The sequence below is a fragment of the Lissotriton vulgaris genome, chromosome 7 (genome assembly GCF_964263255.1).
Source record: "Lissotriton vulgaris chromosome 7, aLisVul1.2, whole genome shotgun sequence".
In the NCBI taxonomy this organism is placed as follows: domain Eukaryota; kingdom Metazoa; phylum Chordata; class Amphibia; order Caudata; family Salamandridae; genus Lissotriton; species Lissotriton vulgaris.
In genome coordinates, this window is record NC_141695.1 from 1,336,127,186 (window position 1) to 1,336,140,640 (window position 13,455).

Genomic DNA, 13,455 nt, shown 5'->3' on the forward strand with positions numbered 1-13,455 from the left:
ATAGAACGTGATGCAGTCCTGCACCCGAAATTTGAAAAGCAGAAAAACGAATAAACATATAAGCATACAAAACACAAGGACACAGGCAGTATTTAGAGCATTGGGGGCTTGCACTATCGATACAAATGAAGCAAGCTAACCCAGATAGTGACCACATTAATCAAATGACAATGGTAATTAATGGCACTAATCATTATGTCGACGGCGTTTCGATCCCAGGCTCGTAATTAATAGGGATCATCATCAGGACTACAATAGATTTGCCTGGTATTTAACCCAATAATTTGTAAATTGCCTTGGGGAAGTATGGTATATATTCCTCCAAAGCGCGGTGGACCGGGATTTGCGGTGAAATCGGTAGAACTTGCAAACTATAATTACGAGGCAATGGGCTTCTTTCAGTAGGGTGGAAGCCAAGTCTTAGAGAGTGCCACAATGGGCTTTCGGTATGGGTCCGCGTTAAGTTCGCCGGCGGCGGTGCGCCTGTGGTCCCTGTTCGATAGACAGGAACACAGGTGTGACTTTGGCACGTTGATGGAGAACCCCAGCGAATGCAGGAGGTCAGCCATAGTTTGGAGGTGGGAGACGACTGTCTGGGGCAAGCCCGCCTTCAACAAGTGTTGAGATAGGGGAAGACTAGAACTCCTGATCTGCACAGATGAGCTACGACCACCGCCATCACTTTCGTGAACACCCGAGGGGCACTGGTGAGGCCGAAGGGGAGCACGGTAACCTGAAAGTGCTAGTGGCCCACCGTGAACCGCAGGTAACGCCGGTGGGCCGGCAGGACAGGAATGTGGAAATAAACATCCTACAGGTCCAATGCTACCACCCAGTCTCCAGGGTCCAGGACAGCCAAAACCTGAGCTAATGTCAGCATCTTGAACTTCTCCTTCCGGAGGAAGCCATTATCGCTCTTGAGGTCCAAGACTAAGCATGGGCGAATTTTGCGGATCTCGCGTTCGCGAATTCCCGCGAATTTTTTTTTTTTTTGTGTTTGCCCGTGTTTCTGCCAGTTCACGAGGGTTTTTACAATTTCGCAATTTGCGAACTTACCTGTCGGGTCGCAAGTTTTGCGAACTTGTTGTTTCTACATGTCCAGCCTGTTTGGGACACTCTTCTTCATCACTGCCACTCTCTGTCACCACTGCCACTCTCTGACTACTCATGCCACCCTCTGGCCCACCCATGCCACCCTCTGTTTCATCACCACACCCTCTGGTTGTCCAGTGTACATTATTTTCGGCAAAGCAAAGCACACCTTCCCTGCCTCAAGTGACCTGAATTAATTTGGGGCTGATTAATGTGTCACAGAATATTTTTTTAGCTGGCACCTGCTTCCTTAGTGCGCCCTGATTAGTGATCTTTTGCACTTGCTAAGTGCTTTCATTGTTGCAAAATGAGTTACAACACCTGCCCTGCCCCAACTGACAATAATGAATTAGGGGCTAATTAATGTGTCACTGAAAGAATTTAAAGTTCCAGCCTGGCACCTGCTTGTCTGCTCCTTTAGCTGTAAATCAGGACCTTTGTGGCATACAGTTAAGGTCAGAGCAGGGTCACACAATAGTTGCAAGCAGGCAACCGAATTCTGGAGGGCCCCCTCAGGAAGCACTACAAAGAATCGTTACAAATCATGAGGTTGACCTTTTGCACCTGCTCATTGCTTTTGCTTTTGCTGAAATCGTTTTTCGTTTTTTTTCGCGCTATTCGCGGGGCGCGGCGTCGTGCGAAACCGACCGCGGAAGCCGCCAATTCGTGCGAATGAGCATTTTATTTTTTTGCGGCTTGTTGTTTCGCGAGTTTTTTTGCAGTATTCGCGAGCCGCTTGCAGCGCAACACGCGAATTTACCCCAAGGTCGAGTACGGGCGCGGCCATTTTGTTTGCGTGACGTATTTCCGTTTCCGCCCGCTATGTATAATCTCGCGCAGTAAGCGCATTGCGAGTAGAGGGTCGCACGAGATCGCGCGGGAAATCTAGAGGTTCGCACGAGATCGCGAGGAAAATCTCGCGCGAACTTACTTTTGTGCTCGTGAACGGGCGCCGGCCATCTTGTTTTTCATTCATTTCCTGTGTCTGGGCATGGTGTTTAATCCTCTTGGTATCTTTGCCATCCTTTGCTTGTTTTCAGTTTTTTTTTTACGATTTTGCTTCTTATCTATCCCTCTCTTTTCCTAGCTGTATATTTTTGTCTTTTCTGCTATTTTTCTTTACTTTTAAACTACTTTTTTAAACTCTTTTCTTTTCTTCTTCCCTATCCTATTCTTTCTTAATTTTCTACTTCTTCCTACCTTACCTGCCCAGACCATGGTCAAGCCAGGCGCCGTGAAGCTGCCCAGGCACTTGAGGGCCGCAGAGGCGGCGGGGAGTAGTGCTGGACCCAGTGGCAGGACAGCATGCGGGAGATTGAGGGGGGAGCAGGTGACGCGACGGGAGATCTTCAGCCCGGAGGAAGTGGGCGCGCTGGTCTACTTCGTCCAGCGTCGCCTGCCCAGGACCATCGCGGGAGGCGGCAGGATCGCGGCCGGCGGGTACAACATGCGGGAGCGCCGGAAGCGGTGGGAGAAGGTGTGCTGGGCCATATCCCACCTCTACGGGGTCCAGCGCACCTACAGCCAGGTCACCCATCGCTGGACGGACCTCCTGGACCGCGAGCGCGACCTGCTGGACCAGCTCGGCTTGGAGATCCCCGGGCTTGGTGAGTAGTAGTAGCCATTTAATCACTCACTACTATGATGTTTTCTCCTGCTCTGTGTTGTTGTATTGCAAATATTTGTTTTTTACATGGAGCAAGCCAATAATGCCGCTGATGACGATTACATTGTAGTTAAATTATATTTCAAAATCTTCTGTGCATTTCAGGTGCACTGCTCTCCTTCTCAGTGGCGTTGCTACTATGCTTATTTGTTTTCTATTTCGTGGTCTCATTGGCCTGAGTAACTATTATGTATGAGTGTACTTTACAGAACTGCGTAATGCTAGACACTAGGGGGCAGATTACATTTACAAGCCCCTTGCGCCACGTTTACGTTGCCTTGCGTGACGCAACAGCGGCGTAAACGTGCCGCATCCCTGCGAGTCATTTACAGCATGACGCATCTAGGGAGATGCGTCATGTTATAAAGCCATGGGCCTGCACCACAATGGGTGCGTTCCTAGTACGCAGGGTGGGCGCCGCGGTCCAGCGGCTGTGCGCCTCGCAAAATTGCCTGCGTGAAATGTACAAGATTTAACGCAGGCACTTCTGCGACGCTGCTACGTCAATTCAATTCCTTTTGTCTGCTCGAAGCAGGCGAAAGGACTGACACAGCATGTTAAGTATTGGGTGGCCCTGAGCATTACTGGAGTTGCATTGCGTTGGCGACGTGACTCCAGCGATGCGCCGCTCTTACGTGACGAGATGCCTCACGCAAGTGCCTACCCTTGCGCCAGGGCGCGCCGCATTGTAAATGAGGCACATCTGCCGTGTCGCAAGGGTAGTTTTGCGTGACGCATTTGATCTGGCGCATCTCTGGAGATGCGCCAGAACGCGTAAGTAAGTATGCCCCTAAGGGGCAGAATTGCAATTACCGTCGCATCCCTGCAAAGTAGCAGGGATGCGCCATTAATTGTGCGGCCCGCTACCACCACCAAACATGGTGCGCCGTATTTGCAATGCGGCGCACCATGGGCCCAAAACGTCACCGAAGCTTTACTGCTGGAGTTGCGTCGCAACGATGGCGCAGCTCCATCAATGCTCTGGGGTACCCTATCTCCCCAATGCTGGGTCAAGCCGTACGTCTGCTTCAAGCAGGTGCAGGGTTTGTGTGACGCATCATTGTCCTAAAGGTGACTGATTGATATTTTGTAGATTTCCCTCAGCCACTATTAGGATGTGTTCCAGCGCAGGAATGCCCTCCCTTGCGCCGGAACGCCCCCTGATGGCGCAGGGCTTTATAACGGGATGCATCTCCCAAATGCGTCACGTTGTTATAATATTATACGCCGCACCATGGCGCCCTTTTTTGTTTAGCTGCTGCGTCACAAAAGTCACGCAAGAACGGCGCAAAAGAGCCGCAAGGGCTTAAATCTGCCCCTTCCTTTGTAACCCTGACAATAAGAAAAATAGTGGCGGTGGATTGATAGTTTGACTATTTAAATGACTGGTAATGTAGCAGGCAACTGTTAGTGTTGTCACTGATCTGACTGAAATCACAATGGAGTTTGTCTGTCACTTTGCGTCTTGCCTGCGGACTGCTGCCTGCCAGTCCTAGGTGAACGTTTCAGTACTTTGTTTAGTGAGTTAAGTGACTTTCGAATTCACAGGTCCGCAAATAAATGAAAAGTAACCATAATCAATATAATTTCGCAGAAATATTTTGTTATTGTTCTTTTGAAATGTTTGATTTGGTTGACATTGACAAGCAACAATCATCCATGTTTTCTGTTCTTTCTTTCATGTTGTACGTCAGCTCCCCCCAGGGGCGAGAGGAGGACACAGGAGCAGCAGGCGGCGGATGCTGTTCATCAACAGGGCCAGGATCGGGCAGGCGAGGGCTCCTCTGCTGGCCCCAGTAAGTTTTCATTTTAGACTAGTACCTATTTTTCCTAGCGTTCCTCATTTGACTTTTTTCAAAATTGTCTTTGCTCTTCTTGTAGACTATCTAAATTCTTATCCTGCCTCTACTATGACTCCCTGTGGTATTACTAGATTATTCTTATTAGTCTGTCTGTGTAGCTAACTAAGATTGCACGGTTGGCGAAACTCCCATGATTCTAGTCAGCAATAGCTCTATCAACTTAGTGCAGTCCTCTGGGATTGTCCATAATGTCTTTGGAAGTGTTCTATCTGGACTCATGCTTGCAAAAATTGCAAAACCTTTCGCTCAGTCACTCTAGTCTGGACCAAAAAACACAGATTGTATTTAAGTTTAAAAGCTTTATTAAAAGTAAACACATTTATTAAAATGAAGTCATAATAAAACTAAACGTTTAACTGATAATGGAAAAGTGGTTAGTGCTGACGATTAATTGAAGACATTTCTTGTGGTCGAGCCGAGCTCTCACCTGGTTTCAACTTGATCTTGTTGTTAGAAGTCCATCTTCTGTCTGTGTGGAGAAAAATGGTGCGTGTTAAAAAAACAGCCTTCATCACTTGTGCCAAAAAGTGCAGCAAGACAACCTTCCCTGGAAAAAGGGACATTTTTTTTAACTTTAACGTAGACAGTCACAAATTACATTGTTTTCACATGTCTTCATTCCTAGACCAAATACTAGTGACTAGTGAGTGCTTTATTCTAACATTCTTAAATGTACTTTGTAGGTGGAACATCTGGTGGCGGGGCCAGTGTGGAGGTGGTGGTGCTCGACACGGAGGCGGAGGGCGATTCTTCAGGGGAGGAGGCGGCGGCTGTGAGAGTTGAGACGGTGGTGGTGGCGGCCAGAGGTAAGCTCTTATATATTCCTTACTTATTGAGATTGAAGACTAGCTGGGAAGGCAAGAATATGAGATGCATGGCTGGGTGAATGATGAAGCAATGATGGGTGGAAGGACAACAGCCTGGGTGGGTGACACAGAAACTGTATGTGTCCATATACCTGGATCATGCTACTATCTGACTCTTAGATAGCATATGTGTATCTAGAGCAGGGGTACTCCTAGTACGGCCCGCGGGCCGGTGGTGGCCCGGCAAGCCTTCGTTGGCGGTGCGCAGACCTTGCAGACAATCACTGCTCCCCCGGCCCCCACAGAGCAGAGGCTTTTTTGTATTTCACCTGTTAGCGCCCCTGCATCTCCACTCTGACAATCACTGCTCCCCCGGCCCCCACAGAGCAGAGTGGAGATGCAAGGCCACAAAGAGGTGAAATAGAACAAAGCCTCTGTTCTGTGGGGCCGGGCAAGCAGTGATTGTCAGGGTGGAGAAGCAGGGGCGCTAAAACAAACAAAGCCTCAATAATATGTTAATGGTCTTTTAAAGACCTGTTAAGTACTTTGGTGTTGTTGTCTGTGTGTGCGCGTTGAGGAAGCGGTCTCAACCCGGGCTGAAGGCTGACACAGATAGACACACACACAGTGAGATGACAGAGGGGGAGGGAGAGGGAGGGCAGGAGGGAGAGAGAGATGGAGGGAGGGCAGGAGGGAGAGCAGGAGGGAGAGAGATGTATGTAAATGCTGGGTCTGGTGGCTCAGTGGATGAGGGCATCTGCTGCAGGGACCTGTGTGCAACCTCATGGTCACAAGTTATCGTTTTGCTTTAGCCCCGCCCCCTCTGACTCCGCCCCCACCAGTGCAGCCCTCGGCCCCAAACTACACTGTAAATGTAGCCCCTGAGAGAAAGTTTGTGAGTACCCATGATCTAGAGAGAGTAGACGGTCAGTGGATGAACTAAGTGTAACTTTGAAGAGCATGTAACACTGCACCCGCACGTCCGTTCCAGTGTAGGAAAGGCAAGGAAAAGAACTTTTAATTTTGTCCAAATACTACCATAAATAGTAGCAGTAGTTTGTATTGCAAGCACTGCATAGATCCGGTTATTATGGTGGCCACTCCCTACCTCTCTTAATCAGTTTAGTAGTACTCAGTCATTCATGTGTGGATGTATCACTGGTCACTCAATAAAAAGCAAAGCACCTAAAGTCATCCCATATATAAGCAAAAACATCCCATGTGAAGTGATAGATAATCAGATTATTTATCTTCTTCAATTTTCCATTTCTAGTACTCATTTCCACTGTAGGGTGAAAGTTAAATTAATTAAGCAGTAGCCCTTGAGTTGTAACAGAGTATTCTCAGTGCCACCCGTAATAGAAAAGTAAGAGATTCACCACCTGCATGTACTGGACGGGTACAGTAACGCAACGGCAACGCAAGTCTAGGTCACTCCTCATGGCGTGCGTCTCTTTTTCTCGGGTGCAAGTTTACCGCGCTGGCATTATGCCGGCTTGCAGAAAATAACGTACCAATTTTCCAAAACAAGAGATAAGAAGAAGAATAAGACTGGTGTACTTTCATAGTCGACTCCAATGGAAGTCCACAGTGCTCGTAGAATTTGTTCCTTAAACTCCCACTAATGTTAGAGCAAGGATGAAGAAGTGTGAGGTTAGATAGATACTGGCCTCAATAGTTATGTAATGCGCTTGCAAGTTGCTAGTTGTACTGCAACACAAATTTCTGCTGAATGATTGAGTTAATCTAAAAGAGCATTGGTTACAGACTATGTCTTTCTTTCTTCATATAGGTTCTCCTTCCAAACGGACAAGGAGGAAGGAGCTGGCTAGAGCGGCCCGGCAACGGAGGATCGAGGCCACTGTTGCGGAATATCGGCGGCTGGTGGCCCTGGAGGACGTGGAAAGTGTGCAGTCGACAACTACAACAACGTCGTCTGCATCGGCCTCCGTGGCCCCACGGGCTGCCACCCAGCACAGTGGTCCACCCAGACTGAGCCGGGCTGCCAAAGGCAAACGCCACCACCGAGCAGCAAGGCCAACAGCTGCCTCTCACAGGCATTGCACCTGCAAGGCAGTGAAGGCACGCCTGCGCCGCACCACCCTGATGGTGTCCCGCCTTCAGCAGGAGCTCGCCTTGCTCCGCGAGGAGCATGATGCCCTGGCCCAAAAAGTTAACAGCATCCACCCATAGTGTCCCTTGCCCCTTTTTTAGAGACTTTTGGGGGGTGGGAATTGGGAGTTGGGTTTTTGGGGACTTTTGAAGGACAATCGTTGGGGTTAGGGAGGGTCTTGCGGGAGATTATTTTGTTAGGGATATAAATATACTTTTTCAAACTTTATCTGAGCATACCTGTTTTTTACTGCTTGCCTGGTGGGTGGGGGTTTAACGTTGACTGTTTTCCTGAAAGTTTAGTTCCATTTTCTTCATTTAAGTGTAAATGCCCAAATGTTTTCAACACTAAGTGCCTCTCACAGACTCAGTGAAGTGAATCCAAGAGTCCTAGGACTTTAGTAGTACTACCTTCAGTCTCTCGTCTCTCGTACTAATACTCCATTATACCCCCAAACCACCAAACGCTTATCTTACCTGTAATTTGTGTTTGAAAGTAGGGCTAGACCCAGGGCTGGCTCCACGGGAAACACCGAATAACGTTAGCAATCTTGGTCGGATAAAATTTCCTCATAGCGGTGGTACTATTGTTGTGACACAGTGGCAGTTGCATGCCTATGAAAAAAAGAAAATGAAATCTGGTTTGTCCTCCTGAGCAATTCAACGGTACAACTGAGAATATAGCATGTGACAGAAGTACAGTAGAGCAGTGCCACATTGTAGCCTAACAAATGGTAAAGTATAACTACTAATTCGGTTGAAGTTCTTTCACATTAGCAATGGTTCTTTGTCAAGCAGAGTAAGAATATATCATCGACAACTGTGGAAAGAAAGAATGCGACAGTACAGGGCCTGTGTGGAATTATTGATAACGATATTCAACATAAGGTCTCTGTAGCCAGATACCCGAGAGCCTTGCTGGTCACTATAAATCCATTCACAACAACACTCAATGGGGTTGGTCTGGAAGGTGTCAGGTTTACTCCCCGTGATCCAGTCGATGCAAATATGGTTCCACCTCCAAATGTCACCAACACCCAGAAGTGTAAACACAGGGTGTTCGAGGCATTAGGCGGGGGAGAAAAATAACAAACTAAAATAAAAAATGTGGGATGGGTAAAGGTAGGGTCAGCAGGGAAAGGATACCTGTAACAGAAGACAAGACAGGCATCAGTGAAGTGCTGTCCTAACATACAAGGGTACTCTCATATAGTCTCACTAAATAGTCTGCAAGTCTCCCGCCTACTCATGGGAAATGTAGTTTCATAGTACGGTAGGCGCTTAGGGGCTGCGTAACCTGACAGAAGGTATAGTAGATAGAAAAGGAGAAATTGCTTTTTTTCTAGGTGTCCCCTCACTCACCAGGGTTGCCCCTTGGTGACATGCTTCATCATTGGGGCCATCCCAGTCCTCTACGGCCTGGGGCGTGCTGCGACTTGCGAATTACGTAGGAGCACTTACAAATGACTATGTGTGGTGCAGATGTGATAGTGGAGTGGACTAAGTGATGAGTTAAGGGATCAATGTAGAAGCAGAGAGAGAGCCAAGAAATGCAGTCACAGTCAGAGAAAAAGGCAAAGGATACTGTATCTATGTGGTTGTAGTGGTCCTGTTGGAAGTGGTAAGTAAGTTGCCCGCAGAAAAAAAATCCTCCTATTAGCGGCACTCCTCCATTGCAGCCGACGCTTCGTCCATCGATGTTGGTCACCAGAAGACACCCTGTCCACTGCCTGCCTGATGCTGAATTGTGGCTCGCTACTGTGAAGCCTGACTCCATCCTTTTTTCCCCATTGCAGAGACTGAAACCCGGCCTGTAATTATTCAACGAAAAACAGGAAGTGATATAATATTACAACACCACTGATAAATAAATATAAGGTATGTAGGCTGTGGAGTGCAAAAAGTCACAATTTGTTTTTCCTAGTAGACAGTACAATGTTTTTGAAAGTGCGTACTCTGAGTCACCTTTTGAAGGATAAATAAGTATGGGCAAATTAATGTAGCGGATCTTGCCCCTCAAGCTAGGTGTACTGTAAACTGTGTTTTAGAACAAAATTAGATCTTCCTAGCAGTGCTCCCACCCAGACCCTTACTAAAGCCAGTCGCAAAAATGTAGAAGACCCCCAATCAAATCTCAAAAAACGAGGCCTAGCAGAAAACTGGTGACAAAACTTACTTTGAAAGTAAAAGTAGGCCGAAGTACCCTAATTACCCATTACCCACCGTGGATTGCATTCAAACCACTTGCAAGCAACCAAGCAAAAGTAGCCATAGCCAGCATCGCTCCAAGACTCGAAATCCCCCCCACTCAAACACATGCAATAGAAATACTGCTAACCCTAACGAACCCTAAGTTAAGAATAGTGGCAAAGGCTTTCTTTAACTATGCCAAATCCCCCCTTTCCCACCATGGAATTTCTTCAAATGACTTGCAACCAAAATTACACATTCTCACGAGTGCTCTAAGACCCCAGAACTCAGTTTGAAAAATCTAGAACACCCCGAAACACATGCAATCCTGCTGCTAGGGCTAACCCTAACGAACCCTAAGTTACAAAAAGTGCCAAAACTAAAGGCTTTTCCGCGCAGATTTTGTCCCAACCACTTCTACCCGGTATTAGACCTTCCCAGGAATGCCCCAAGACCCGGCAACCCACCCGCCAAGAAGCGTAACACCCCCAAACAGGCCAAAAGCAAAATCTCATACTTGCAATATTTCTGGGCCTTCGGTCCAAACGCGCTGCGTAGCTAGGCCATAAGTCGGGGTTGGCACGACGGATTTCCTGAAAAGCAAATGCAATCAAGATTAGAGTGTCCCAGCAGTGCTCCCAGACCACGAAACTCACCCACAAACACCAGGAAGCCCCCCAAACAGGCCCCCGAAAACGCTACATAGAGCAAAATGTCAGAAATAGCCCAAAAAAATAAATCGGCCTGGATTTTGTCCCAACCACTTCTACCCGGTATTAGACCTTCCCAGGAATGCCCCAAGACCCGGCAACCCACCCGCCAAGAAGCGTAACACCCCCAAACAGGCCAAAAGCAAAATCTCATACTTGCAATATTTCTGGGCCTTCGGTCCAAACGCGCTGCGTAGCTAGGCCATAAGTCGGGGTTGGCACGACGGATTTCCTGAAAAGCAAATGCAATCAAGATTAGAGTGTCCCAGCAGTGCTCCCAGACCACGAAACTCACCCGCAAACAGACGGAACCCCCCCCAAGAGCACCTCAAAGGCAAGCAAGTCATCAAAAACACAAAAAAAATTCCGCCTGGGATTTGGTCCAAAACACTTTTATCCGGTATTAGAGGTTCCCAGCAATGGCCCCAGAGCCGTCAACCCAGGAGAAAACGAGTAGAAGACCCCCAAACAGCCAAAGAGCAAAAGTACAAAAATGGGGACTTAGTTAATTTTTCACAAATTTCCCAAATCACTCCGCGCGCTCTCTGCAGCTAGGCCCTAAGTCCCCTCTGCCACCATGGATTTGCTTCAAACCTCTTGCAAAGTAAAGTATATATAGCCAGCAGTGCTCCCAGACCACGAAACTCACCCACAAACACCAGGAAGCCCCCCAAACAGGCCCCCGAAAACGCTACATAGAGCAAAATGTCAGAAATAGCCAAAAAAAAAATCGGCCTGGATTTTGTCCCAACCACTTCTACCCGGTATTAGACCTTCCCAGGAATGCCCCAAGACCCGGCAACCCACTCGCCAAGAAGCGTAACACCCCCAAACAGGCCAAAAGCAAAATCTCATACTTGCAATATTTCTGGGCCTTCGGTCCAAACGCGCTGCGTAGCTAGGCCATAAGTCGGGGTTGGCACGACGGATTTCCTGAAAAGCAAATGCAATCAAGATTAGAGTGTCCCAGCAGTGCTCCCAGACCACGAAACTCACCCGCAAACACCAGGAAGCCCCCCAAACAGGCCCCCGAAAACGCTACATAGAGCAAAATGTCAGAAATAGCCAAAAAAAAAATCGGCCTGGATTTTGTCCCAACCACTTCTACCCGGTATTAGACCTTCCCAGGAATGCCCCAAGACCCGTCAACCCACCCGCCAAGAAGCATAACACCCCCAAACAGGCCAAAAGCAAAATCTCATACTTGCAATATTTCTGGGCCTTCGGTCCAAACGCGCTGCGTAGCTAGGCCATAAGTCGGGGTTGGCACGACGGATTTCCTGAAAAGCAAATGCAATCAAGATTAGAGTGTCCCAGCAGTGCTCCCAGACCACGAAACTCACCCGCAAACAGACGGAACCCCCCCTAAGAGCACCTCAAAGGCAAGCAAGTCATCAAAAACACAAAAAAAATTCCGCCTGGGATTTGGTCCAAAACACTTTTATCCGGTATTAGAGCTTCCCAGCAATGGCCCCAGAGCGGTCAACCCAGGAGAAAACGAGTAGAAGACCCCCAAACAGCCAAAGAGCAAAAGTACAAAAATGGGGACTTAGTCAATTTTTCACAAATTTCCCAAATCACTCCGCGCGCTCTCTGCAGCTAGGCCCTAAGTCCCCTCTGCCACCATGGATTTGCTTCAAACCTCTTGCAAAGTAAAGTATATATAGCCAGCAGTGCTCCCAGACCACGAAACTCACCCACAAACACCAGGAAGCCCCCCAAACAGGCCCCCGAAAACGCTACATAGAGCAAAATGTCAGAAATAGCCAAAAAAAAAATCGGCCTGGATTTTGTCCCAACCACTTCTACCCGGTATTAGACCTTCCCAGGAATGCCCCAAGACCCGGCAACCCACCCGCCAAGAAGCGTAACACCCCCAAACAGGCCAAAAGCAAAATCTCATACTTGCAATATTTCTGGGCCTTCGGTCCAAACGCGCTGCGTAGCTAGGCCATAAGTCGGGGTTGGCACGACGGATTTCCTGAAAAGCAAATGCAATCAAGATTAGAGTGTCCCAGCAATGCTCTCAGACCACGAAACTCACCCACAAACAGACGGAACCCCCCCTAAGAGCACCTCAAAGGCAAGCAAGTCATCAAAAACACAAAAAATTTTCCGCCTCGGATTTGGTCCAAACCACTTTTAGTGCTTCCCAGCAATGGCCCCAGACCCGTCAACTCACCTGCAAAGAGGTAGAACAACACCCCCACAAGTGCTGAGTCTTTCTTCATTGGGCGTAAACCAGCCCTCTGCTTTGATGGAAATAGGAGTCTGGAGGAGGAGGATAGAGGAGCATGTTCTTCTGAACTTGTGAACCTGAGGAATGCAGACTGCGGCACCTTCAAATAAATTAGCAAACAAGTGAAGACAGTTCTGCTGATGGGCTTGTTTTTGTGATTATCTGATTAAAGTTTGAATTATATTAACTGTGCACAACAAAGAAAGACAGACACACAGGAATAAAAGTGAATAAGGATGAAAAAGAAAGTTATTGATTCGTTGTCTCATTTTCAGGGCTCGAAGTCGGTATCACGGTCCAGGAATAAGAATAAGGCTTCGTCATCATACTCTGAGAATTCAGCCAGGGTGAGGTCAGTGCCACCTGACAGAGTAGAAATTCCCTCATCTATGTTGCTGGCCACCTCCTCTTCATCCGGCACGCTCTCTCGTACTCTTATATCTGGTGGTATGAGGTGCTGATTCATCTTGATCATTGTTAACCTCTCCACATTTTTGGGCGAGAGGCGGCTCCGTTTGGGAGTTACAATCCCACCAGCCGCACTGAAAACCCGTTCAGAAGACACACTTGCGAGTGGGCAAGACAAGTAGTTTAAAGCCAGGTTGGTGAGCTGTGGCCACAATTCTTTTTTCCCATGCCAATACGCCAATGGGTCAGAATTAACATAGACCTCTGTGGAGTCATTCAGATAGTCCTTCACCATCGACTCAAGGTCCTCCTCCAAGGTTCCTCCACTTTGCGTAGCTCTTGCTGTGCCTCTGACCTTTTGAGAACCAAA